The sequence below is a fragment of the Elephas maximus genome, chromosome 2 (genome assembly GCF_024166365.1).
Source record: "Elephas maximus indicus isolate mEleMax1 chromosome 2, mEleMax1 primary haplotype, whole genome shotgun sequence".
NCBI classification, from domain to species: domain Eukaryota; kingdom Metazoa; phylum Chordata; class Mammalia; order Proboscidea; family Elephantidae; genus Elephas; species Elephas maximus.
In genome coordinates, this window is record NC_064820.1 from 69,793,537 (window position 1) to 69,819,857 (window position 26,321).

At 36.4% G+C, this 26,321-nt stretch overlaps 1 protein-coding gene across 3 annotated transcripts in view; it reads left to right on the forward strand.

Annotated features, from left to right (window-relative positions):
- CWC27 (CWC27 spliceosome associated cyclophilin) overlaps window positions 1-26,321 on the forward strand; it is a 255,184-nt gene that overhangs the window by 225,971 nt on the left and 2,892 nt on the right. The window lies entirely within an intron of this gene.

Consider the following 26,321-nt stretch of genomic DNA (forward strand, 5'->3'; position numbering starts at 1 on the left):
CTCACCCTCTGGATCCTCTGAACCATCACATGTGCCATTACCCCAACCCAGAATCATAGCCTCATTTCTCTTGCCAAACAGCATCTCTCCCCTATTTCAAAACTCTGTTCAACACTCCCATTCTCCAGGAAACCAGTCAGCAAGATTTGTTGAGCACTCACAAATCTAGAGGGTGGAGGAAGGAGGGTTGGAACACACATTAAAAAAAGACATAAAAACACTTATTAAGAAAACATTTAAACAAGTAAGACTCTGCAACTGTATATATCTTTAACCAAAAGGGCTGAAGGGAGGATGACTTGAATGGAATGAATCCTACTTAACCTGGGACCTTGTATATTTCCTGATTTATGGTTTCTGAACAATCTGGGTTACATATGCCAATTTTTCTGAAAATTCCAGATTTGTTTTAATAGGTTTCTATTACTTATGTATATTTGCTTATACTTAAATTCAAAGTTGCTTAAAGGCAGAAGCTGGTTTCTCCCATAGTTTTGTGCCAAAAAGTGAAGGCTCAGTAAGTGTTGATTGGCCCATAGAGATAAATGCAGATAAGTACACATTGCATAGAACTTTCTGTTTTTTATATGACTGGACAGGTTTAGTTTTATTTTGGATTCCTTGAATGTCTCAAAATATCTTTCAAATGTTTTGGGTTCAGCCACCACAAAAAAAAAAAAAAAAAAATGTTTTGCCAAGTCCTCTTCCCCTTATTTTTTAATACATATGCATTTTTAAGGAAATATGATCCATGTGTTTCTGATTCATTTACGCTTAACTCATCAAGATGGTGTTTTGTAAGAGCAGTTTTATGCCCAATAATATTTTTATCCTTTTTTATAAGCTATTTAAGTTCTTTTTTATTGAACAGGAAAGTCATCAACAAATTCAAACCCCAGAAGTTTCATCTGAAACTCATAACCCACAGGATTCCAATTTACTTTCAATTTGGCAAGACCATTTAACTTCTCAGGGTTCCTCCTAGCCCTTTTGTCAGTAATCTCTCATTCTGGATTCTTCATTAGCTTCAGATATCAATTATGTGTTTTTGAAAGTATCATTTTTGTTTTTGATGTGATTTCACAATGCTATCAATGTTTTTTCTAACACCCGTATCAGAGAGTTGAAAAAAAATATGAAAAATTCACCAAGCTAGGGGGTAAAAATCACTGGTCAATGATGTTGGCCAGTTCTCCAACTGAAGAACAAAAGAAAGTGGTAAAGGAAGGGAAAATAAATTCAAGGAACTATTAGCAGGTCTTTAGTGGGTTTATTCTTGTTCTCTATTGTGGTTTCCTAAACAGAGGGTCAGGTACCATGCACTTCCAGAAATTTTTTTGGTATTTGTTTTCTCTAACATCCAGTAAAAATACCTTTAGTGTTCAAGGCAATATGCAGAATCATACAGAATGCATGGGGTCCCTACATATAATGCCTTTTTATTGCAATACAGATTATTCAATTTAAAAAAAAAAAAAATTTTTTTTTTTTTTAGTTAGCAACAGTATCATTTCTCATGAATAAACCAATTCAGCTTTATCAAGTCTCTGGTGATTTAGACCCTCTCTCATAAAGTATATTCCACCCAGAAAAAGGAGTCTTGTATTCAAAATGATTGATAGCAAATATTATGAGTGCATGGCATGTGCATGTGTGTTATGCATAAATTACATGGTTCCCAGACTATTTTGTAGGTCACGGTTGCTGCTTTTCTAAGAAGTGAAAGTCAGCCAGTGTGCTGTACTACACTGTCAAGGTCTGTTATCTGAGGTAAAATGATTGCTTCTAAGACATTTTTATGTGTCCACATGAGTGGCCACACATTGAGGGATCATTTTCATTTTCTGTCAAGATAGAAACCATTACCAATCTGTTATGTTGTCTTTTACTTGGCAAACTGTTCTATTCGCATTTTTGGCTGAGCTGCTGTGTTGGCATGGTATACAACAGACATTTGGGTACCATTCAGCAGCATTCTACTTTTTATGCAAAAAAAAGGGGGGAGGGGGAAGAAGAGAAATGTGATTCTATTGTAAACAGTGTGTATAGTGCTTGATAATTATTCCCAGATTTCACTGTCTAACAACCATTTAAAGAAGTGTTATGAGTACATCTAAGCTGAAATGCATGATAGAAATTTTTCACTCAAAATTACTAAGATTCTTCCTTTGTTGGAATATATACATCCAATATTTGGTGGCAGTGATGGGCACCAGATTCCAGGTTAGCAGCTAGAGTAGCAGCCTCTTCGCCACTACATTCCTTAGTCCCACAGTATCACAGACTCATGTAACCATATGAGTCTTCTTCAAGCGTGGATTTTATAAAACCAATTAAACACATGGCAGTAGGCATCAGCCAAAGGATTCATATGACCACGGGGATGAAGTTCATATGCCAGTTTGGGTTCAGTTAGATAAAGCTTGGTTAGCTCCCAGAAAAAGTTTTGAGAGCTCTGTCTGACAAGGCAATGGAGATATTTATAAAAAAAAAGAAAGCCACCTGCTCCTTACACAAAATGAGCATTTCCGAAGAGGAAAAAATTAAATTTATGGGAGTAGACTGCAATCTTGTGAACATTAACCATTCACTATGTTCCACTGAAAATTTATTTGCAGATTGCTAAATATATGATTAACTTCACAACAAATATACATGATAAAATAATAAATAATATAATGTTCTGCTTACCCCTCTTTCTCTCCCCTCAGTCAGTTTTCTCCATAGTACATATAATATTCAGTGTTATAAGAATTAGAAAAATGCTAATAACTGAGTGGTTGCACAAAGTAAATATTTTAACAATTATTTTTATAAGTCAAAATGTTCATTGTAGAAAATCAGAATATCAGTCCCCAAAAGAAGTAAATAAAAATTACCTATGATCCCAAACTCAAATATAAAACTATTAATTTATACATGTGTATACCTTTCCAAATCTTTCTATGCACATATGTTTTTTTTAAGCAAAAATGGGACCATACAATATTAGTTTTATAACTTGTTTTTTTCCCCTCAGCAATGTATAGTCAAACATTGACTTTTCTTTGTCATCCATAATTTTATGGTAATAGTTTTTATGTGTTGTATTATAGCAATGTAGTATTCCATCATATGATGAACCATAATTTCCTTAATCAGCTCTATTTTGCTGGATATTTAGGCTCTTTCCATTTTTTCATTATTATAAACAAAGTTGTAGCGAACATCTTTGCATCTATGTCATTGCCCATTTTCTCAGGATAAATTTCTAAAACTGGGATTTCTTAGTCAGTGGGTATGCATGTTAGGTTTCTGCTAAATATTTTCAAATGACCCCTCTCAATGTGTCATTCCAGTTTATACCCCTAAGTAAATATCATTTTTAAAACTTGCCTTTAGGGCTGTTAGAATCCCAAGAATTAATTAAGGTATTTGCAGTGCTTAGTGAAAGACAGTAGCCTTTTGAAAGAAATGTTTGGCCTTTATAATTTTTTTTTAAATATAAATACAGTCTGACTTGCTTCTGTTTTTAATAAAACTGGTATGAATTTCAACATGACTTTTCAAGTGCCTCATCTCTGAACTAGTCTTGCTCTTATTTCTGAAAACCTCTCCTTTTAAGACAAACCTATGGGTTAGAACTTCTGGATCTAGAATTTTGTTTTATTACTGTACCTTGGCTTATATTAGAAATTAATTTTATTCATCAGTCAGACAGATTGTTTCAGCTAGAGACTGGAGTTCTGAGAACCAAGATTTGGCACAAAGGTGTTTTAAAGCCTTCCTCTGGAGTTCATATAGCATAGATACAACAAGTAGCAGTTGTCTGATTATCCCAAACAATTAAATTTCAATAAGGCAGATCTAAAAAGATTATTAACTGCTAGACCCAGTCAGACCTCATTATAAGATATCATTAAAGGATATACTTTCATCTCATTGGTCATATTGGCAAAGCTTTAAATACCTTTTATATGTGATACATACTGTAATTTGTGAATGGTTTAGTCATAAATTGAGTGAAGGGTACAATGACAACAAATGGATTTTTAATGATCGTCCCCACTTTATTCCAGCAGAACATTGCCAGCCATGGTTAACAGGTTGGTGTAGATAAACACAAATATAGCCAGCTATAAGTACTGAGGTCGTGAGACCAGTCAAGGCCAGGTTAGCCACATGAGAGATCTTTTTCACACTTTAGTGTCAGCCAGGGCAGCAGCTTTCACACTTTTGGTCTCTGAACCCCTCTAAACTCTTAAAAATTATTGAGGTCCCTAAAAGACCTTTTGTTTGTGTGGACTATACTTATTGATATTGACTTCATTAGAAATGAAAACTAAGACATTTTAAATCACTTAAAAATAACAGTTTATTGTTCAGTGCCATCAAGTCGGTTCCAGTTCATAGTGACCCTATGTACAGAAGAATGAAACACTGACCAGTTTTGCGCCATCCTCATAATCCTTGCTATGCTTGAGCTCATTGTTGCACCACTGTGTCAGTCCATCTCACTGAGGCAATAATAACCCCATTGTATGTTAACAGAGGACCCCTGGTGGCGCAGTGGTTAAACGCTTGTTGCTAACCAAAAGGTTGGCGGTTCAGACCCACCAGCAGCTAGCTCCACAGGATAAAAATGTGTCAGTTTGCTTCTGTAAAGATTTACAGCCTTGTAAAACCCTATGGGGTAGTTCTACTCTGTCGTATAGGGTCGCTATTAGTCAGAGTCAACTCAATGCCAAAGGGTTTGTATGTTAACATAAATAGCATATTTTTATGAAAATAATTATATTTCTCAAAGCAGAAAAATCTATAACACCGATTTGTCCTGAATTTAATGAGAAGAGTGGTACTGTTATATGTTTTTTGCCATTCTCTTATATCTGGCTTACAAAGACCAGCTGGATTCTCATATCTGTCCTGCATTCAGTCTGTTTCAATATCACACATTATGTATCCTCTGAAAAATCCCACTGTACATTCATGAGAGGATGAGAATGAAAAAGACAAATGATGTCTTAGTATTAACATGAAAATAATTTTGACCTTGCAGATCCAGGGTTTTCCATGTCAACTTTGAGGACTGCTAGGCTAAGGCATCTCTAATCATGCTGTGTGTTGTGACAGTCCTTATTTATCAGAGGTTATAAAAAAAAAAAAAAAAAAAAATTTTTTTTTTTTTTATATGACCCAGTCTGTAGGTTTTGGGAAGGCTTTATTTCATCCATCCTTTCCCCCTTCACTCCTGTTTCAGTGAATGTTAACATGTCCCCTGTATTGCTGATCTCATACCTTTCCTTTCCTCAAGGATATTGCTGCATCAGTTATCTCCTCTTGTTCCTCTTTCTTTCTCTCCTTCACTGACTTCTCCCTATCATCATTTGTTGTTGTTAGGTGCCAGTTGAGTTCCAACTCATAGGGACCCTATGTACAACAGAACGAAACACTCTGCCATCCTCACAATCATTGCTGTGTTTGAGCCAATTGTTGTACCCACTGTACCAATCCATCTCATTGAAGGTCCTCCTCTTTTTTGCTAACCTTCTGCTTTACCAAGCATGATGTCCTTCTCTCCAGGGACTGATCACTCCTGATAACATGTTCAGAGTACATGAGAAAAGTCTTGCCATCCTTGCTCCTAAGAAGTATTTTAGCTGTAGTTCTTCCAAGACAGATTTGTTCTTCTGGCAGTCCATGGTATATTCAATATTCTTTGCCAGCACTGTAATTCAAACCTATCAATTCTTCTTCTGTCTTCCTTATTCATTGTCCAGCTTTTGCATGCATATGAGGCAATTGAAAATACTATGGCTTGGGTCAGGTGCACCTTAGTCCTCAAAGTGACATCTCTGCTTTTGAACACTTTAAAGAGCTCTTTTGCAGCTGATTTATCCAATGCAGTATGTTTGATTTCTTCACTGCCGTTCCCATGGGTGTTGATTGTGGATCCAAGGAAAATGAAATCTTTGACAACCTCAACATTTTCTCCATTTATCATGATGTTGCTTATTGGTCCAGTTGTGAGGACTTTTGTTTTCTTTATTCTGAGATGTAACCCATACAGTATGTAATACTTGATCTTCATTACTAAGTGCTTCAAGTCCTCTTCACTTTCAGCAAGCAAGATTGTGTCATCTGCGTATCACAGGTTGTTAATAAGTCTTCCTCCAATCCTGATGCTGCCTTCGTCTTCATATAGTTCAGCTTCTCAGATTATTTGCTCAGCATACAGGTTAAATAATCATTTATTTAGACATGGTTAAATCAACCTCTCCCTCTTATCTCTCTCCCTCATCTTATGGGCAGAATTGTCTTCCCTCACTGCCTCCACTTTGTCATGTCCCATTCACTGTAGAATCATACTTCTCTGGCAGTGCTCTCAATAATGTTATGAATACTGTTTTCATTAAAAATACAGAGGATGCTTCTCAGACCAGACATAGTTCAGTTTAGAGATCATATTAATAGATCACCCCCGTCTTGCAACTCCTCAAGACAAGATTAGGGCTCTTCCTCTGTGCTTCTGTGTTTATCCCTGTCGTATTTAATTGAAATTGTCTGTAAAACTATCTCTTACCCCCTGGATTATAAATTCTTCAAGATATCTTATTAAGCTTTGTGTCCCCCTTACCTAATATGTGCCTTAGAGTGTAGAGGATACTTAATAAATATTCATCTCTTTATCTCTCCCTCCCTCTCTTCCTTCCTTTCTTATTCCTTCTCTGTTCCTTTCTATACAACACTATAAATTCTACATATAGTTCTTCAGTTGGCATTCTACCAGTTACTACCTTCAAATCCTGTGTAAAGCACCTAATTATGCTGTAAATTAAGTTACACTGTAGTTCAAAAGGCATGTAATTATATATGCTGCATTTGTAACACAATGTGGAAGGTTTTCTAAGCTATTATATTTCTTATCAATGGTATAATAATACACATAAATTATCTCCCAAAATCAGTTCCTACTTCATAGTCAAGAAATTTAGTTAAAATCAAAATACCTCCCTTCTGAAAACAAGGCTGTCCTTTCCATTCTTCCCTGTCCTTTTCTTTGTATACCCCCATATATGACCCTAACTTATGAGACATATTTTATACTTTCTTTTTATAGCTTCTAAAATAGTATATGTATTTTTAGCTTCTCCCTTTCAAATCCAGCTCCCTCTTACCTGCCAAGTAAAGCCCAGGCTCCTAGCCTGGCATTCAGAGCTTTCCACAGCCTGACTCTTCCATCTTTTCAAATCTTACCTCTTTCTGGCCTCTTTAAAAAAACTTCTGCATCATTTAGATTTGTCTGTACATTGCTCATTAGCCCCACTTTGTACCTTCCCATCAAGGAACATTTACTCAGACTATAACCTGTCCTACGTGTGTGGATGTGACTTACTGTGGGGACCTCTTAACAGCTGTCAGTGAAGTTGTGCTTATGTGAGTGATGTTTGGAAAGAAACTTAGGAAGGCTGAATTTCACATTCTTTTTGCGTGGTGTGAACCAGAGGAAACTAGGGCACAACAGGCAAAGGAGTGTTGAAGATCATAAGGCATGTCGGCAATTAGCTGGAATCTTTGGGAGGGATTTGGATTTCGTGGGCCATGGAAGGGGTCCAGAGGTTCTCCAGCTGAGAGATGTTCATAATAGGATAATATCTAAGGCCTTAAATCAAGTTAATAAGACAGGTTCAGCCCATTAATCTGAAGAAAGAATACTGATCAGTTCATGAAGTCAAATGGAGAGTGTATTTTGCTATAAAAGCTTGTTAAACAATCGCTAAAGAAATCTATGTTTTTCGTTCACAAGTTATAAAGTACTCCCCCTTTTTCTTCTTGCCAGGACTAGGAAGCCCCTTAATATCAGAATTTCAATTAAGTGGTCAAATTGCAAGATAGTTTGGGGTATAATGTTTTCAACAGTTACAGTAATTGTGCTTTATGAAGCCTTTACTGGATGTATGGGGCCTTGGTGGCGCAGTGGTTAAGAGCTATGGCTGCGAATCAAAAGGTTGGCAGTTCGAATCCATGAGCCGCTCCTTTGGAACCCTATGGGGCAGTACTACTCTATCCTATAGGGTTGCTGTGAGTTTTCATCTACTCGACAGCAACAGGTTTAAGGGGATTCTTATTTTATTTGAATGTTTTAATGTAAATAGTGTGAGATGTGGAATGTGGAATAAATTTAGACATGACACCCATCCCACTGATTTACAGTCTAATGTCTCGAGTAAGGCAAGATGTCATTGTAAGAAAGAAGGTTCTGCTTAGAACAGATATTGGAAATAGATTGTGAAGTTTACAGGATAACCATAACGATGAAACCTTGCATTCATGTGGATCCTTAATTCTCCTGATGTGATTTAACCCTTTCCATGATAAACTGGTGAGATAAGGGCCATTATCTTCTTTACCTCAGAGGAAACATAGTCTTAAAGATCATAAAGTGGATAGTAGTAATATGTCAGAGGCAAAAACCCAGGTTTCCAGGGCTATTTGCCTGGTACTCTAGAACTTGCTTTCAATATTTACCTAAGCTATTTATCTGACCAAACAGAGGTTTCTTAACTCTACTATTGTTTGTCTAACTCAAGTTTGATTTTTAGGTCAATTCACTTAAAACAAATGAAAACCAATTAAAGGTTGAAAATGAACAAATTTGCTGTGCCCCAAGTGGCATTTGTGTTTATAGTCAATTATCAATTATTCAGATTAACAAAATTACTGACGGGAATCACTTACATTGGACTTTAAAGTAAATATATATCCTTTTCATGTTTTTTACTCTTACTCTTACACTGGTAGTGGGAGATGAAGGTAGCCCTGGATCCTACCAGCTCATCCTTGAAGGAAACATTTGTATGAGCTATATGCCAGGCACTCTGCTAGGACCTTTATCCTATCTCATCTCATTTAATCTTCACAACAGAAAACTCACTGGGGTAGATTTGCTTCTCACAACTTCATCAGATAATTAGTATTATTACCATTCTACGGATGCGGAAACCGAGGCTCAAGGACATGAGGTTACTTGCCCACGATTCCCAGCAGTAAATGGTAGAGCTGTCTGTCACACGTCAGAGCCTAGGCTACTTCCAGACCATTCGCTTCTACCAACAGTGATTTCTACTCTGGGTCAGTGGGTCCAGGAAAAAAAAAGAATCCAACTTAACTTTCAGAAAGCTTTGATTCTAAAGAACAATACCTGTCTTCAACATATGTCACCTATTCTCATCTTCACAGTACTTTCCCCATTCTTTTAAAGAAATGGACTATCATGGAGGCTTCTTCTAAAACAATCATTCTTTTTTCCACTGGGAGTTCTGAGACCAGTGCCTACCTAGAATACCACCTATTGAATGATGACCTAATTATACTGTGGGCTACCAAGGAAGACTGTCTGAGTTCAAATCCCTGCTCTACCAAGGACTGCTGCATGAGATGAGTATGCAGCCTACCTTCTGTGCTTCAGCTTCCTCACCTATAAAGTGAAGACAACAATACCTGCCTCAAAATTATTATTAGAGTTGAATGAGAAAACTCACATAATGTAAAGCACTCAACATAACGCCTGAAATTAGTGCTCAGTAAATATTAAGCTCAAGAGAGGGAGGGAATGCATGGTATTGTGTGTTGTTTGTAAGGCTTGATATATATTACTCAAGCAGAACAAACTAATCTGTCTAAATTAAACTGGCAAAGCATTACACAGTCTTCTTGATCTAATAACCTCAAAGAAAAGTATTTACTTCAGTAATCTTATCTGTGACCTAGAAGGAATGTAGACATGTCCATTAAATTTGCTAGTAGTGTTCTATGATTCTATTTTAGAATCTGTTGAGAAAAGGAGAAAAGTATAGTCTTGTTTAAAAAGCAGATTCCTTAGCTAAATCCAGATTATAAAATGCTGAGCCTGGCAGAGTTTAGCTAATGTTAATTTAGCATTCAGAGAGAAAGAGGAGGATAGTGGACAAGATTACGTTGTCTATGTTGGGAATATAGACTCACAGATTTTGGACTCTCAGGAATTTTTTTTTTTTTTTAGCTGACTGGAGCATCTTGGAACAGAGAAAAGCTGTATAGGCATAAAGAGTTTATTTCTATTGGAAAGAAAGCTTAAGAAGTAGAGATCCTTGGGATTAACATAAAATCGTTAAAAAAAAAAAAAAAGCCATTTCACAGTGGTAGTTACACAGGTAGCAACAAAGCCAGTGCAAAATGAATATTGCCATTGTATGCAAGCAATCAGGGAATTACAGTTGTTCAGATACTTTCACCATATCTGAAAGAAACTTAAATGATGCTTAAAGAAGGATAAGAAAAACTCAAGTAGTGAGATTCCAGGTGAAGTTTAGTGAAAGGAGAGGCATAATTTGTACATAATGATTCGTATTTCTTTACAGGTTATTTTAAATGATGTATTGTTTTCTTTTATAGAGTTATTAAAAAAATTTTTTTTTATTAAATTAACACTAATTATAATGCTAATTTTTAAATAACGTAATTTGTATTTATAATACATGTCCCAGTGGTATAGTGGCTAAGAGTTACAGCTGCTAAGCAAAAGGTCAGCAGTTTGAATCCACCAGGCACTCAGTGGAAACTCAGTAGGGCAGTTCTACTCTGTCCTATAGGATCACTATGAGTCAGAATCAACTCGGTAGCAACAGGCTTTTTTTTTTTTAACATAAAACATTGAAAAAGGAAAAGAAAGAAAAAAATCATTATTAATTTCATGTCCCACCAGTAATCATCATTAATATTTTTATTTATCCTTCCTGGCATTTATATATATGCTTTTCACAAGAATACAATCATGCCATACTTATCCTTTTTCCCTCTCTTTATAGTATATCACAAAACTTTTTTCACATCGTTAAATATCATTTTGCAATATTCCTTTTGATGGCTAAATAATAGTCTGTCATGACTATTATATACCCACTCCTCACTCATCAACATGGCTAGGTTCCAAAGACCAGGTCGTTATGAGATAATTGGCATCATATGAAAATGGAGGATGACTGTGTCAGATCACAAAATGGAGGATGACTACATCATTACGTAACTGCCAAATTACATCATTACGTAACAGTCAAGTTACATTGTTTCATAACTGCTATATTATATCATTACATAACTGCCAAACCACTGAGAATCATGACCCAGTCATGATTGACACATAACCTTAACCATCACAGCCAGTATTACTCTTGCCTTGCACGTTGGCTTCCATTACTGCCAGATGTAGGTTGTTAATGTGCAAGATAATAGGACAGTAGATTTTTTACTATTGTCATAAACGTAAAATATCAGATAGCAAGTAGTTGATGAATGATGAGTGGTGTATATGATAATTTAATATGTCTCCATTGTTGAACAAATTGTGGCATCCCAATTTTTATTACAAGCCTTTCATCAGTGAATAAACCAGTAGTTAAATCTTTTGTAAATCTATTGTTGTTTCCTGAATCAGATATGCTTTTTAAAGACTTTTTTGAGGTATAGTTTACATATAAGGAAATGCACAGTTCTTATCTGTTCACTTTGATGAGTTTTGACAGTTGTATACACCAGTGTAAACAAGACCAAAAACAAGGTAATAGAACATTTAAAGCCCCCGAGAAAATCCTCCCACACTCCAGCCACTTTCTGATTTCTATGAGCTCATATAAGCTTTTGGTAACATTTTTGCTATATTGTATTCCAGAAGGTTGAATCATAACTGCATCAGCAATGTATGAAGTTGCTAGTTTCTCCATACCCTAGGCATTGTGTATGTGTATGTTGTAATATACCATAAACCAAAAAAAAAAAAACCATTGCTGTCAAGTCAATTCCGACTCTTAGTGGCCCTATAGGACAGAGTAGAACTGCCCCCATAGGGTTTCAAAGGGGCCGCTGGTGGATTCGAACTGCCAACCTTTAGGTTAGCAGCAGTAGCTCTTAACCATGGCACCACCAGGGCTCCATGGTAATATACCCTAGATATAGATATATTAATCTTTGCAAATTTCTTCTTTGTATTAATTTGCATTTATTTGTTTACTGGTGGTTGAACTTTTTTCAGTATGTTAATTGGCCATTTAGATTTCATTGTTGTTATTGTCTTTTTTAATATTTTCTTATATTTCTTGTTGATTTACAGGAGGTCTTTAATATTAAGGATAATATTTTCTGTTTTAAATATTTTTGCCAGCTTGTCAATGCCTTATAATTTATCAAGTATTTTATTTTCATATCTTTAATCCATCTGGCCTTTATTTGTTGTATTATATTAGGTCAATGATATAATATTTCTTTCTAAATTGCGAACTACCACAATTGAATAATCCTATGTTTAGCCCACTGATATTAAATGTGTCCTTTATCAGAGGTAAAGTCATATGTACATTTTTGGGTCCATTTTGTTATTTTACATTGATTTTTCAGTCCATTCCTGTGCCAGTGCTTCACTGGCTTAATTACTATAGCAATATAATACAATTTAATATCTGGCAAGGCAAATTGGCCCTTTATTGCTCAATACTTATATTTTTATTTTAAAAGCTTAAGTGACTGGATAATAAAAAAGTGACTGGATAATGTACTACATTCTTATTTCCTTTTAGCTATCCACACCTGGAAAAAGCTTAGACAGTAGAACATGGAATCAATAAAAAGGCACCATTATTTAACAGGTGGCAGCTACCTGAATTGCAGCTGTAGTGCCAAGAAGGAAATAATCAGTCTTTAGACAAACCCCATACCTTCAAAGTAGTGGAAAAGATCACATGTGGAAAATAAGTAGCATGAGGAATTAAAAAAAAAAAAAAGAATGAAATCTAGGAGATTTTATTACCATTTTCTGGTATAGGCATATAAGTGTTTTTATAAGATGTTTAATCAGATTTTTTTTCCATCTCCTTGGTACACTGAACAAAAACACAACAGATTAACAAAGTCATAGAGGAGACAGCATCTAACTTCATTTTGTTTTACTTGATGTGAATCTCCAGACATCTCACATGACTACATATAAAATTCAAAGATATTTGTCACTAATCTTTCTACTACCTACCATTTTGAATTATTAGCATCTCTTCTCTCCTCTGGTATTAATGCAGATAATCAAGCTAAATGCAGTAATAATGTTCTATACTTTGTGTGCAGATTATTCAGTTGACCATGACATATAAAATGGGCTTGAGCTATATTTTGAAATAAATATTTAGAAATAAAAATTATAGTAAGAATCTTAACATTTACTGAACATTTACAGAGCACCAGTCAAACTCTTTTAACTCTGTAAACTTTTGGCTTTTTTGGTGGGTTGTTTGTTTGTTTTGTTTTGTTTTGTTTTATTATTATGCCCAATTTATAGAGGAGGAATCTGAGGCACAGAAAGGTTAAGGTCAGGCTGTCATAGCAGGGAAGTGGTAGAGTTTGGAAATGCTTGGTTTGATAGTTTGATTCTACTTGTTTTCTAAGATAGTGTTTCATGGTAGTGATTTTTTTTATTGCTTACAAGTAACATTTTCTGCTAGAAAAAAACCATTGCTAAATTATATGGTAAAATTTAAAGCATCACTTTCATAGGTTCTTCTACCTAAGCAATATTTTTTCTGAGCTGGCCTGTACGTTTTTATATTTTCTAATAAAACAGCATTGTTGCTTTAAACTATAGTAATAAGGCCAACTCACAGTGGCCCTATAGGACAGAGTAGAACTGTCCCATATGGCTTCGAAGGCTGTAAATCTTGAGCAGACTGCCACATCTTTCTCCCATGGAACAGTTGGTGGGTTTGACCACTGACCTTTCAGTTAGCATCCGAGCGCTTTAACCACTGCACCACCAGGGCTTGGAATCCACTCAACGGCAATGAGTTCAGTTTTGTTTTTTTTTTTTTGTTTTGTTTTGCTTTGTTTGGGTTTGGTTTGGTTTTTTTAAATAAGGCCAAACAAGTGACTTAAGGACTTCGTTAATGCCTGATCAAAAATTGTCTAGCCCTTTTTAAATCATGGAAGATGTTAAATCCATATTCCTAATATTATAATGCCTGTTTATTTGAAGAATTAAAATTCATAAAGTTATAAAAAGTTTGTTTAACTTGAACAGAAGTTCTTCCCACATTTACCCATAATTTGTCTTAGGAATATAAATAATAGAGTGGTTATGATTATGGGCTTTGGAGTCAGACCTGAATTTGAATTCCAGCCTGGAAATTTACTATGTGATCTTCAGCAAATTACATAATCTTTCTAACCCTATTCCTAAAAGTGTAAACTGGAGATAATAATAGCACCTTCCTGGTAGGTCGGTTCGTGGATTAAATGAGATACTGTTTTTAAAGGGTTTAGTAGAGTGTCTGGAACAGTTAGTGCTCAACCAGTGTTTTGTTCTCATCTTTGATGTCCTCATTGTTATTTTTAAAAATTAATTTTTCTATATTTGACTACTGTCAGTAGATTTATCAATAAAATGATTGGATCTTAAACCATTTGTATAATGTTTGACTGTTTTATAACCTTTTCTTAATTCAAATCAAGTTGCATTAGTTTAGTTTCTATCATAATTCTTAACATTCTGAAATAAAACAAATTTGAGATTCTGTATTTTTGCAGTGGGCAGTAATGAACCAACATAATATACAATAACCAACCAACAACCAACCCAGTGCCGTCGAGTCGATTCCGACTCATAGCGAGCCTATAGGACAGAGTGGAACTGCCCTATAGAGTTTCCAAGGAGCGCCTGGTGGATTCGAACTGCCAAACCTTTGGTTAGCACCCGTAGCACTTAACCACTACGCCACCAGGGTTTCCATAATATACAACAGTGCCTCATTAATCAAATATTGGCAATTTCTTTGAGTCTAGCACTAAGAAAAGTGTACACATGAAAGAACATCACATGTAAACATAATTTAAATACAAAGCAGAAGAATATTATCACTTTGGAAATCACACTTGGCTGCTAACCAAAAGGTCAGCAGTTGGAATCCACCATCTGCTCCTTGGAAACCCTGCGGGGCAGTTCTACTCTGTCCTATAGGGTAGCAATGAGTTGGAATTGATTTGATGTCAATGGGTTGTTTTGGTTTTGGAAAGTACAGAATTACAAGCTCAGTGTAAATGTTTTTATTTCATTCCTGTCTCTTAGCCAAGTTCTAATGATAAAATGAAGCAAGAAGGAATATGATTGTGAACCAGTTTCCCTGATTATTGTTCATTTTATACAGCACTATAAATGATGCCACAAAAGACCAGTGTGGTTCTTTATAAATAGGTCCTTGTCAGAGTTGTAGACCTGGAATGGTGATTATTTTAATTCTAAGCCCTCTGTCAAATCCTCAGAGTCACTTCTTTTTCTGCCTTTTTCTTCTAGATGAAGAAATCTCTTCTGTCCTTTCATATAGTTCGCCCTGGAGTAAGTTTCTGTGTTCATGGATTTGTTTGGAGAGAGACGGGCAGATGGCCATATATCCCCAGCTGCTTAACAGACCTTCCCTATGTTGTTATGTTAGTTCAGTGGCCACAGATTAAAAGTTATTAGCTGAGCAGTTAGTTAAACCCAGGGCAGATATAAGAATGTGTATTACAGGTTTATTCTGAAAAACCTCTTAAATCTTTTCACCTGTGTCCTGAGTGCTAGGTTGGTTTGTTAGGCAAGGAGCTGGGAAATGGCACACATTCCCAGTCCTTGAACGTTATCATCTCTACCTGTGTTGCTGAAGATATTTTTGAAAATTATATCCTTTGCATTTACTGTACCATACTCAATATTTGGAGCCCTGGTGGTGCAGTGTTTAAAAGCTACTGCTGCACACCAAAAGGTCAGCAGTTCAAATCCACCAGCCACTCCTTGGAAACCCTATGGGGCAGTTCTGCTCAGTCTCATTGGGTCGCTATGATTCAGAACCCACTCGACCGCAATGGGTTTTTTATACTCAATATTTACCAAGACAATCTATGAGTCTTTTTTTTTTTTAACTAAAGGAAACAAAAGACATTTTTAATAGTTGGCTTTTCAAAACCCCAAACCAAGGGGGCAATATTAACATTCCTTCAAAGTTCAGAACAAAGGGAGTTTTGCCATTTTAGTGGTGAAAAGTGAAAGAAAATCCACAGGCTTTTATCTTTGGTTTTCTTTTTCCAGAGACCAGTGTCTGTTTTCCTCTTTGCTTTGTTTACCTAATGTTCTATTTTCCTATCTGTATTTTTGTTCAAATATTTCACATTTTTTGTTCCTGTTTTTCCCTTACTGTCAATTTTTCAGTCTCTCTTTCGAGTGTTTTACCATTTCTGTCTACATTTTGCTCTGCTTCTTTAAGTCACGATTTTTGTTTCTCATTCTCAGTCTTCTTTCATCCTTACTTTTCTTCCTTGATTTCTTTCTCTTCTTTGGGCTTTTCTATTCCTCATAATCATCTCTGTCCTGTGCTGTCCTCTCGACTGGACGTGAGGAGTACCAGTGACCTCAATTTCCAGGACTTATTTTACATACTTTGATTTCTAGGCTTATTTATGTTTTGTCTGTCTGTCTATTCATATGAATTACTGTGATCTCTACTATCTACTTCATATTGAACAAAGATTCCTTCTTTTTTTCATTTGTGCTGGTACTTAAATGCTTTAATTCTTTAATTCCTAAAAAAGCTTTGAACATTTATGAAAAGACAACCCTAAATTACTTGTATAAGGTTTTTACCTAAAACTTATATTCTGGTCACTAAACACAGAAATGTAAGGAATCATTTGATTGATGTTTTTAAACATAATCTAGAAATCATATGGAAATGTCAACATTTTTAAACAATAACTTTATATTTTAAACAGTTTCAAGAGTGAACTGAGAATCACAGAAGAAAAAATAGTTGTGATATTTAGGGTTAAAAATTTAGATCATTATTCTTTTATGGCTAGTTTTGATTAATTCATTTGAAGTGAATATGAAAGTTTGTAATTTGTGTATTAGTTGTGCTCTCTTAAAATTATAAGAAGTACTGAATGTTTGTAAACACACTTGCCAAATTCTCCAGAAATTATTTTGGTCTTAGGAGACATGACAACTAAATACAATGTGGTATCTCGAATGGGATTCTGGAACAGAGAAAGGACATTAAGAGCTAAGAAAATCTAAACTATGGGCTTTAGTTAATAATAATGTATTGGTTCACTAACTATAACAAGTTTACCATACTAGTGTAAGATGTTAAGTAATAGGGGATACTGGGTGGAGGATATAGGGGAAGTCTCTGTATTATCTGCTTAATTTTTCAGTAAATCTAAAACTGTCCTAAAAATAAAGTCTATTTAAAAATTAATTTTGAGAAGGATAAAAAAACAGAATAAAGGGGTAATGGTCTTTCACAGTTGGATATCAAAACATACCAAAAAGATATAATAATTAAAGTAGTATGGTACTATACAGGGTGGATTATTCAAGAAATGAATTTGGGAAAACTAGGTAACCATTTGGGGAAACATAATTAAATTAGAAATTTATCTGACTCAATATACTAAAAGAAGTTTCTAAATTGACTAAACATTTACATAGGACAAAGAAAACAGTGAAAGTGCTAGAAGAAACTATAGATGGATATTTATGAATTGTAGATATCATGATGGTCTTAATTTGGGGAAACACTTCCTAATATGACTTAAAGGCAGAGATCTTAAAGGAAGAGACTGGTCACTATAACTAGATTAGAAAATTGTAAAGTTCTATATGGCAGGAGAAAGAAAAGAAGGAAGGAGGTGAAACTCCACTAAAAACAAAATTAAAGGGTAAATAACAAACTAGGAGAGATATTGGCAATTAATGTGATACAAAATGATTTATATCCTTCAGGGGTAGATTATCCAAGTGGTAAGCATGGTGTTCACCTGCTTACCAGATCATCTGTAGTAAAAAATTTCCGTTTTTCACCACATCAAAGATTCTGTTTCTAGGCATGGCTGGCATCTGTCCCTCTCCCAACCCCACAGCACCTTCCTACAGAATCAAAGCCTCTTTTCAAATTTACAACTCCTGACAGGGGCAGATGACCCAATAAGCAAGGTAAGCACAGGTTTACTTGTGCTTACTTACTAATCTGTAGTGAACAGTTTCACATGGGTTTCACCGTATCTTTGATGTGGTGAAACCCATGTAAAATTGGTCACTACAGATGATCTGGTAAGCAAGATAAGCACCGTGCTTACTTTGCCTATTAGATAATCCACCCCTGATATACTTGATATATTAAGAATTCTCATGAATCCATAAGGGTGAATATGTCAATTTTTTTTTAATGGGCAAAGTACACAAATATATGTATCACAAAAAAGAAATTCAAATAACCAAAAACATAGGGAAAAAATGAAAACAAAATCAGTCTCACTAGTAATTAGATCAAAATAAGGCACTCACATTCCTGATGAGATTGTGAATTGGTAGAACCTTTCTGGAGGGCAATTAGGCCATATATATCAAGAGCCTTTAAAATGTACAAATCTTTGTCCCAAGAATTCTACTTGTAAAAATTTATCCTAAGCCTTAGTAAAAATTCTCTGTTACAAATGATAGAGATATCTTCAACAAAAAAAAAGGAAGGGATTTTTATCATCCTGGGAAGTTTAAGGAGTAGAGCTAGGGAATGGCTGGATCAGAAGGTTCAACCAGTATCAAGCATGTGTGTTTTGTTTTTTTTTTTTTTTTGGTCTTCTCACTCCATTTTCCTTTTTGTTGGCTTAATCTGTAGGCAGGCTTCCCCCAGTGTCTTACTTATCTAGTGCTGCTATAACAGAAATACCATAAGTGGATGGCTTTAACAAACAAACTTATTTTCTCACAGTTAGGAGGGTAGAAGTCCTAATTCAGAGCACTGGCTCTAGAGGAAGGCTTTCTCTTTCTGTTGGCTCTGGGAGAAGGTCCTTGTCTCTTCAGCATCTTCTATTCCTTGGCTCCTTGGTGATCTTTAAGTGGCATGGCACCTATCTTCCCCCACCCCTGAGCATTTCTCTGTCCTAATCTTCTCTTTTTACATCTCAAAGGTGATTGGCTTAAAACACACCCTACACTGATATGGCCTCTTAACAAAGAAAACCCATTCCCAAATGGGATTATAATATAACCACAGGTACTCCATTGCTGTGGAGTCAATACCAACTCATAATGACCCTATAGGACAGAGTAGAACTGCCCCATAGGGTTTCCAAGGCTATAAATCTTTACAGAAGCAGACTACCACATCTTTCTTCCATGGAGTGGCTGGTTGGTTTATAACACCAACCTTTTGGTTAGCAGCCATGTAGGGTTAGGGTTTACAACACATATTTTTTGGAGGACACAGTTCAATCCATAACACCCAGAAAGTGATAAAGATGGCCTCCAGCAGCTTTAGGCTTATGTTTCCATTAGAGCTAACCCAGTAGTTCCAGAAAGAGTCCTTGGATAAATTCTGTTTGCTGAATTCAAATGCTCTTGTCCTGACCCAATCATTGGTTACTCCGAGCAAGCCTATACCATGTGTCCCCTTCTTGAGACAAGGACAGGGTGTGTCATCTCACCCCAACCAGGTAGACTGAGAGTTAGGAGTCATTTCTGAAAAGAAAAGAAGGACATGCTACCAAAAGAAAGAGTGCTGGGCAGGCAAAAAAAAAAATCATCTCCTACACTATGGAAATAATTAAGGATATATACAAATATTTATTCACATGGATATTATTCACAACACTGTTTATAAAGGGAGAAATTTGAACCAGTCTATGAATCCTACAACATGGGATTGACTGTAAATTATGGTTCATCTACAGGATCAAATACTGTGCAACTAATAAAATGATGTAGAAGTACAGTTATTCATGTAGAAAGATATCTGTAGTATAGTTAAGAAAAGGCAATTTTAAAAACTAAGTATGCATTATGATCCCTTCAAACATGTATAAACACATATTTATATGCAATACATACATACATGTGTACATATACATGCCTAGAAAGAATGTAGGAAGTGATATGCCTATGTGTTTACAGTAGTTATTGATAAGCTATAGAGATACAAGTAATTTTTGTGAGTTTTTTCTTTTTGATTCTCAGTATCATCTTACTTTGCTATAAAAACCAAATATACCAAACCTGTTGATGTTGAGTCGATTCCAACTCATAGCAACCCTATAGGAGAGAGTAGAACTGCCCTATAGGATTTCCAAGGAGCAGCTGGTGGATTTGAACTGCCAACCTTTCAGTTAGCAGCCAAGCTCTTAACTGCCATGCCACCAGGGATTTGCTATAATAAATATATATTACCCATGCCATGAACATTGTAAAAATAAAATGACATTTCTATAATTCTTTGATTCTATAAACAGTTCCTACCCTTTGAATAGATTATTGTCTAGTGTAGACAGGACATATTTAGAAATATACATATAAACCTCTAATGTTATTTAGGATCAAATAAATTATGTGTGTATGATGATGGCCCTGAAAGCACTTTGAAAAGGGCTATGCAGTATAGTACAGTATTATAAAATGGTAAATATTTATACCAGCTTAGTTTATTTACATAAATATAGACACACTAAGTACAGAATAAGTTGAAATGATAATAAAATGTTTGGACAGTACTTTGCCATTTGCAAAGCCCTTTTTCAGGCATGATGTCTGAGCCTCACTCTAACCGTGTGATGTAAATAGGGTGCACATTACTATCCCCTCTTCACTGACAAGGACGGAGGCCTGAGAGACTGCAACTTTCCTAAGGTCACAGTTAATGACCAAATTGGGATTCAGACCAGGTCTTCTGACTTCAAATCCACAAGAGTTTCCATAGAAAAGTACTATAGAAATTCAAAAGCAGGAACATGTCCCAAAGTTCAGGGCAGTCAGAAAAGATTTTTAGGAGGAAATGGGAATAAAACTGTCCCTTTGAAGGGACAGGGCACTTAGCGCAGGGGAAACAAGGTGGTAGGCATTCCATTGAAGTGACATGGATAAAAGTATGCTGCAGCCCCTCTATGATACTGAGTGGGTGTAGTCCTTTCCAAGAATCAAGTGTGGGTAGCATTTGAAAATTGTTTTCTCTTGCTGTTTTTGCTTTTCAATTACAAGTCTCCTTCTAAGGCACCTCCCCCCCCCCCATTTAAACAAAATCATTTAGATTTATGATCCATTAATAGAAAAAAAAAAAAAAAACCTGTGCCATTGAGTCGATTTCAACTCATAGCAACCCCACAGGACAGAGTAGAACTGCCTCATAGGGTTTCCAAGGAGCAACTGGTAGATTCAGACTGCTGACCCTTTGATTAGCAGCCATAGCTCTTAACAACTGTGCCTCCAGGGCTCATTAAGGAGAGAGGTAAACAAAACTAAAATTCTAGCCAAAGGTTCAGAGGTGACTGCATGAAACATTTATTTACTGAGCAAACATTTATTGCAGGCATTCCTGCCAAGCTTTGCTGACCTGTGCAGGTAAAAGGTCAATAAAACAGAGCCACTACCATCAAGAACATCTGCAGTCTAGTGGAGACAGGTCCATTATATCATGAGGAAGGCTAAACTAGAGAGAGGTACAGGATCCTCTGGAAGACAAGAAGAGGGCCTTAACCCTACCTGAGAAAGAACAAGAGAGCCAGGAAAGGAATCAGAGACTGTTTCCCAGAGGCGATGAGACTGAGCTAATAGGAGGTGGAGAGGAGTATATGCTGTGTTGTTGTTAGCTGCTATCAAGTTGGCTCCGATTCATGGCAACCTCGTGTGTAACAAAAGGAAACCTTGCCCGGTCCTGTCCCATCTTCATAAGTCCATTATTGTGGCTATTGTGTCAGTCCATCTCATGGAGGGTTTCCCTTGTTTTTGCTGACCCTTTACCAAGCATGTTGTCCTTTTATAGCAATGCGGTATGGTGTATAGAGAGGCAGTAAGGAGGCAGGAGAGAGCAGGGTATGTTTAGGAAACTGCGAGTGATTCAGGATATCTGGAACATAAGACATGATGGGGGTGGGTGACATAGGCAGCAGAAGCCAAATCATAGAGGCCACATAGAAATGTAGGTTTCCTTGTGTAGACAATGGAGGAGCTACAAAAATATTTTAAACAAGAGAGCTTTCATGGCTGGATTTGCATTTTTGAGAAAAATATATACAGGAAAAAAGACCTGGACATCATCATAGACAATAAGACCCATTGCCATCGAGTTGATTCCGACTCCTGGTGACCCTGTAGGAGAGAGTAGAACTGTCTCATAAAGTTTCCAAGCAGCTGCGGGTAGATTTGAACTGCTGACCTTTTGGTTAGCAGCCAATCTCTTAACCGTAAGACAGTCAGGGCCACCAGGGCTCCAGACCATAAGAAAATCAGCTAGTGATTCGATGCCTGAGAGGAGATGGCCAGACACCCAGCCTCACGGGATCAGGCCATGGCCCCTCACTTGCTCTGCCTCTTGGGGACCTCCAGCTAATTGGCCTGTCCTTACCTAGCATCCTGAGTTAAGGAAAAATAAGGAAAAACTAGGACCAAGATTCCAGAGAACAATGATTAAAGGCAATAAGGGGGTAATTTACAGTGAAAATGAAAGCCTTTTTTTTTTTTTTTTAATTCAAGCTTTTGCCTAAATGAGAGGTGACTTTTCCCAAAGATGCTCCCACATTGCTTAAGACATTTTTTAAACTTCTCTTTTGGAATTGCCTTAAAGCCCAGCCTGGGAGCTACACAAGTAATCCTTCTTATCCCTTTATAGTTGCATTTTTTTTTTTAATTTTTATTCCAAAATGAGCACTATTCAATCTGGTTTTTTCTTACTCAGTAGACTCAGCACTGAATTTTTATTTACTCCCAAAGTTAACTCCAGCTTCACAGAATGAAAGTTTGTTACCTCTGAAGACATTCAAGAAAAAACCTGATCACCTGCTTACAGCTATAAATCTTTCAACTCTGAATCTCGGAGATTGTGAAACAGGGATAATATATATTTCCTGCCTACCTCATACACTTATTGTGATAAAAAAAAAAATACTAGACATCATATGAATTACAAAATGTGTGTTTGCCACATTGTAGTGTCTTTTTCTGTGTTCATCTCCCTAACAAACTGGTCACTTCTTTGACTTTGTGTCCACAGTGTCTGGCATTGGACCTCATATATAGCAAGCCCTCAGACGTTTGTTGAATGAATAACTGAATCTAGCCCGTTGCCTTATTCTCAAACCATATATAAGAAATGGCTAATGCACTTGAGATGATTCAGATCAGGTAATAGACTCAGATGTCACTTAAGTTTCTTCAAGTATGTGACTAGTTTGTCATTAGCAGGGGTGATTATTAACTGATACCAATTTCACATGGGTATAGGTGGTGACAAACAGGTGGTGACAAACAGGTGAAATTGTTCACTACAGATTAGTAACTGTGCACAAGTAAGCCTGTGTGTGCCTTGCTTATTGAGTAATCCAGCCCTGGTTAGGAACCAGCTTCTCTCTAAGGGGCAAGAACAAATGGCCGATGAAATCAATTGATCTGAAAGTGTAAAGTTCTTAAACTTTAGTGCAGTGTTTTTAACTTTGGCTGCATTTAAGAATCACCAGGAAAGTTTATAAAATCACTGATGCTGAGGCCCCACCCCCAGACAGTTAAATCAGTATCTCTGGAGATGGGGACCTGGCACTAATAGTTTCTAAAACTATCCGTGAGATTCTGATGTGTGGCCTGCATCTGATACAGGGGTTCTAGGACCACACTTTGAGAAACACTGCCTTCTTAAAGAATCCTGTCGAGTTCTCCACTGGGTGCTGTAGGAGATGGAAAAAGAGCATAGGCAAGCTTCCACTGCATTCCGTGGAGGAATGAAACTAGTAATCCCTGACACGAATGCAGCGCAAAAGCAGCCATACCGTGCGCTGAGCTACGGGAGGCCATGAGAAGGTGGGCTGGTGCTAAGCATGAGACTTTTCTGCAGAGCCTGCTAGACATTGTAGGAGCATATCAGAGAAGTAAAAGACAGTCCCTGCCCACAGAAGGAGGTCAAGTGTTAGTTTAGCAAACCAGCAGGCCTGGCCCATACAAAGGGTTCAAAGGCTTTCATTCCTAAAACAAATCACCATGCTGGACACTGGAAATACAACTGTGAAGAAGATACAAACTTTGTTTCAAATAACTGACAATCAGTCCACAATTAAGAGGCAATTGCAAAATGGTGAGAACTGAAGAAAGAGACCAAATAAGGTTGGTGAGATAGGAAGCATCCAGTTAGAGTGTTCCAAGACTCAGGCATTTCGGTCTCATATGATTGCTGATAGTTCCTGATCAAAAGAATGCTATAAAAGCAATGTATATAGATTATTTTGGAACCTGTAGAGGATTAGAGGGAGGAATAGCACAGATGTAGATCACTGAGGACACCTGCAGCGATCTAAGAAGTCGGTTAAAGTTTCTAAATTAGGGTGACTTGGAAATAGGAAGGAGTGGTTTATAGAATTGCCAATGAAAATAGATAGCCACTTACAGTACTTAAGCATACATAATTTAACTGCATTCCAATTGGAAATGAATTATTAATATTGGAATTCTCTATCGAGCGCCTTACTGTCTGAGAATCAGCTCCTCTCCTGCATTCCCCATTAATATTAATTGCTGTCATGTCTTAATCTATCACAATTGTATGAGAACTTTAAAAAACAGGATGTCAGGTTAGTAAGTCAGTCAAGGTCCAGGTCCTTCTCGAAGAATCACTTACTTTTGTTTATAATTCTGCATAGTTCCATATAAAAAAAAAGGTTGCCCTGCCAAACACAGACTTTATGAAAATGGCAAGTCTCATATTTCTGTAACATACTAAAGTCAGTGTACTTATTTGAGAATCGGAGCCCATGTAAAATATTTTGTTAATCAGAATTAAATTTTTACCTTTGCCTTCGAGGGAACAAGTTCTAAAATTTTCGTATGTAAATGGTAAATGTATAAATAATTCCAAAAAATTCACTGCAGATGTCAGGTCAAATCCATGACCAGCCACAGAGCGGATAGTACTGAGTTATTGGGACATACAAGATTGTAAACTACCAGGCCCGTATGTACTTGAATTAAGTCTGTATTATAAGTCTGCATGTGTATTCTCACAGGAGACTGTAAAATGTGGGCATGCTTTCAACTCACTGCAGTCTGTGATTTATGGAGACATGTAGGTCAGGAGTTTATTATGCTGAAAATCATAATAACTGTTTTGTTTTACTTTTTAAGATGAAGTGACCAAAGCATGTTGAAAGATAAATGGGTGAAGCATTTTGATTATGCTTTTATTTCTATTAGAGATTAAATATTATTACAGAGTAACCAGCCATGCTAAGTATTATGGTATTAAAGCTGAAGTAGTTTGTAAGCTGATAGCCCCTTCTTTCCTCTGGGTTTAGGTTTGTTATTAATCAAAATGTTGGACTTGTTTAGTGTAGTCGTGTATAAAACAAATAGTTGAAAAAGACAGCTACTTTAATTTACGGTTTTCTCTTTTTTCACATTTGTAAGAAAATGTATTTCTTCTTGCAGACTTTGTACTTTTGTTCACTTCACTTATCTAGATTTCATTTCTTGTACCAGAGCCAACTAAATCCAATAGTTGCAGATTCTCTCATGGCATAGAAAGGAGTAAGGTGCCTTTTTCATGTTTTCATTTTTTTTCTCTTTATTGTGGTGAAAACATACCCAGCAAAAAACATCCACCAACACAACAGTTTTCACATTTACAGCTCAACAGCATTGATTACATTTTTCATGTTTTGCCATCATTCTGCCTTTTTATGTTTCTGATTGACAAATTCTGGTAAAATCATTTTTGCAACATGGACAGTACAACTGCCCCATTGGGTTTCCAAGGAGCAACTGGTGGATTCTAACTGCTGACCTTTTGGTTAGCAGCCGAGCTCTTAACCACTGTGCCACTAGAGCTCACTAGAAATGGATATTAAGAAAAAGAACATCTGTATTTTTTAGGATTGGAGTGAGTACAGTGTTTAACATAGAAGAATGTGTGAATTAGAAGACATTAATAAGTTAACTAACAAAATGTTTTTTTTTTTATTTTTAATATCTATATAAAACCAAACCAAGCCCATTGTCATCAAGTCGATACCAACTCATAGTGACCCGACAGGACAGAGCAGAACTGCCCCATAGGGTTTCCAAGGAGCAGCTGGTAGATTTCAACTACCAACCCTTTGGTTAGCAGCCGTAGTTCTTAACCACTGCACCACCAGGGCTCCAATATCTCCACAGAAGTATTGAATAGAATTGTTTTAAAGGGCATGTGATTCCAGCTACTTCCTGGAGTTGGCTGAGGTGTCAGCACAAGAGTTATTCGGAAAGCTGCTAAGCACTTACTAAAGTGCAATGT